Source organism: Gekko japonicus, unplaced genomic scaffold, assembly GCF_001447785.1.
Source record: "Gekko japonicus isolate JY-2015 unplaced genomic scaffold, Gekko_japonicus_V1.1 scaffold1172, whole genome shotgun sequence".
In the NCBI taxonomy this organism is placed as follows: domain Eukaryota; kingdom Metazoa; phylum Chordata; class Lepidosauria; order Squamata; family Gekkonidae; genus Gekko; species Gekko japonicus.
The window spans coordinates 534692-537949 of record NW_015173158.1 but is presented as its reverse complement, the minus strand read 5'-3'; positions in this window follow the sequence as shown (position 1 = coordinate 537949).

Below are 3258 nucleotides of genomic sequence, written 5' to 3'. Positions count from 1 at the left end.
ACTGAAGTCCCTGTCCTCCCCAGGCTCCATCCTGAAATATCCAGGAACTTCCGCACCTGGATCTGCCCCCCAACCCCCCATCCCCCCCCTGGTGGCCGGGGGGGGGGACTTGGCAACCCTAGTTGCAGAAGCACGGAAGTGATGGGAGATCAGTCAAGCACTGTTTTTCTATTAAAAATAAATTGGGATCTATCTTTGCTGTTTTTTAAAGCTTGCGTGTGTTTTCAAATGTCATCTAGGAAAACAAAATAATGAGAGAGAGAGAGAGAGAGAGAGAGAGAGAGAGAGAGAGAGCGCAGTTGGGGGGTCCATCTCCTGACAATTAGCTCCCATTCAGGAAACATCAACTTCCATTAAGGAACATTAACACTCTCTCTTTATAGGACAAGTTCAAAAGGATAGACCCACTCACAGTACTCAGACAGCATCTCACAACATTATATAGGAGCAAAACAACCACCACTGTGATGGGCAGGATGTGCGTGGGGAGAGAGCTGTTATATCGACTGGCTGCTCCTGGAGACAGTGGGAGGCTGAGAACTTCAGCAAGAACACGATCGCCAGGGAGCTGCATCGTGATCGAACTCACCTGAGTTACATGCAAGTCGAGCCTCAATGTTGCTGTTCAGTTCTGTCTCGAACGCCCAGCCAAGCAACTTTGCAGTGGCTGGATAGCCACTGGGCCCTGACCTGGATGGCCCAGACTAGCCCGATCTTATCAGATCTCAGAAGCTAAGCAGGGTCAGCCCTGGCTAGTACGTGGATGGGAAACCTCCAAGGAATACCAGGGTCATGACACAAAGGTAGGTGATGGCCAACCACTTCTGAACGTCTCTTGCCTTGAAAACCCTGTGGGGTTGGCCGTAAGTCAGCTGTGACTTGACGGCAAAAAATGACAAGTAGCCACTGGCACTCCAGGGTCATGGCTTGCTCACACTTTTCCTATCCTTGCATAAGCATGTGCTGTGTGCCATGGACTCATGTGACATATCCCTTCTAGTAGTTTTATTTTTTTGAAAACAAAGGGGTTTCTGGATGCTGGGGGAGATGGGGAGAAGGAATAACATGTCAGTGCCATCCTTAGCAGAGTTATACCACAGAAGTCAACGTGCTTAGAAGGGTGTAACTCTGCTTAGTATTGCACTGTATCACTCCCATGAAACACACGTGCAAGATCAAACACACTCAAACTGACCTGGATCCAGACGGCTCAGCAGCCTTTATCAGACAGAGAGTCATAGGAAGGCACACAGAGACATCAAAGGAGTAAGTCTTCCAATACAAAACGTAAAACAATGAGCCTCTTAAACTGGAGGCAATGTCAGCAACACCAGATGCAGACGGGACGGGGCAGCAGCTGGGAGAAAATTATTGGACACGTTCAAGCTGTTTGGATGGAAACAATCCAATGAATTTCCACTGCTAAGATTGCTACACACAATTGCACAAGTCAAACCAGTGCCTGAACAATCGCCCCTGGTTTTTTAAGTAGTTTTGGTTGGTTTACCAACTGTACCCCTTCCTGGAAAAGTGGATCTGGCCATGATTACTTGAGGCCTAGTGGTATCCAGATGAGTCTACTGTAACGTGCTCTTCACTCTTCGCTGCCTTTGAAGTGTGTTCCGAAATTCCAGCTGGATCAACTTTTGAAAAGGGCAAACTACCCATGTCAATAATAGCGATATCAGTGGGATTTCCAACCCTTTGGTGTCTCCTTCTGGAAGAAGAAACGTATAGAAAAGCATTTTTAAAAAAAATATTGTTAGCATATGGTAAAGTTCTTCTGACATTAAAAAAAACCCTTTTATACCCAAAGGGGAAGGGAATACGTCACCTTTTACCCAATTAATAACTACTTCATGTGCAGAAATCTGTTCCAGCTATCCTATGCATTCCTTTGGGAGGACTTTGAAGTCTCCCCCCCCCCAAATTGTTCCATAGACTAGTGAAGCTGGCACCATTCTGTTAGGACAACCCAGCATGGCGTAGTGGATAGACTCTTGTACTAGGATCCTGGGAAACCCAGGTTCAAGTCCCCATTTCTACCATGGATCGGGTTCCCCGGTCCCCTTGTTGCACCGGGGGGGGGATTTGAGGGGCATTCCGTGACATCCCTGATGCAATGACATCGCCCAGAAGTGATGTCGTTGCATCATCGCCATTGGGGGCTACACACTGGTTTTTGGGCAAAACCCTATGGTAAAACCAGCTTCAAACCACGCAGTTTGGCCCTCAAACCAAAGCATCAGCTCATGGTGTCCCTGACATGATGATGTCACTTCTGGGTGACGTTATCATGTCGGAGACATCGTGCAGTGATGTTGCTGTTTGGGTGCGAGGTTTTCCCCACCAGCCAGCTGGCCAGTGGTGAGAAGAAGCCCTGTAAACTGGGGGAAACCCCGCTGGGACCTGGGAACTGGCAACCCTACCCACGGAAGTTCACTGGGTGACCTCAGGCCCATCACAAACTCTCAGTCCGGCCAGCCTCACAGAGATGTTGTTGTGAGAGAACAGAGGAGAGGAGAATGATGTTCTAAGCACTGAGCTCCTACAGGGGGGGGAGAGCTGGATATAAACAATTGCGTGCATCCTTTTGCTGGATTTTTAAAAGCATTTATTGTTTGGCGTTACGATTTGTATTGGTGTTTTAACAGTTGTGAGCTGCCAGAGGAGGGCTCATTGTCTTGGATGAAAGGGAACGCAGTAAATGCAAGAAATAAGCTAATTGAAAGTGAGAAACAAAGGAAGCTTCAAGCCAGAAGCAGCAATAAGGCCTGTAATTAAAGCTAATGAGTGTCCATCATCAATACAGCGGGCTGTTTTGTCTGCCCAAACATATCACAGCAAACTGAATTTTTAAAATATTATTCCTGGTCCCCCAACTCTGTCCCTGCACATTCCATTTGCAGTGGTTTTGCCAGAGTGTAAATAAGGGCAGGCATGTAAGAATTTCTTTTCTTCTTCCTCTGCTTCTCTGAGGACTTAACAAGTGAAGTGTTTCTAGGAAGGATCACAATTCATGTCGTGATACAAAGAACTTTTTTTTCAAAAAAAAATCCATTACCAACAGCACTGGCAAAAGGAAGACCTCAGGTAAATATGAACCCTGCCACCGGCTGATGTCAGATGTCCAATAATTATACACTCAATCGCTTAAGTTGGTTTTAATGCCATCAGAATCCGTTCTTACGGTCAAAGGGGAAGTAATTAGCATCTTAACAGATAAGGGTACAATGCGAGGACAGCCGCGGAGCTCCT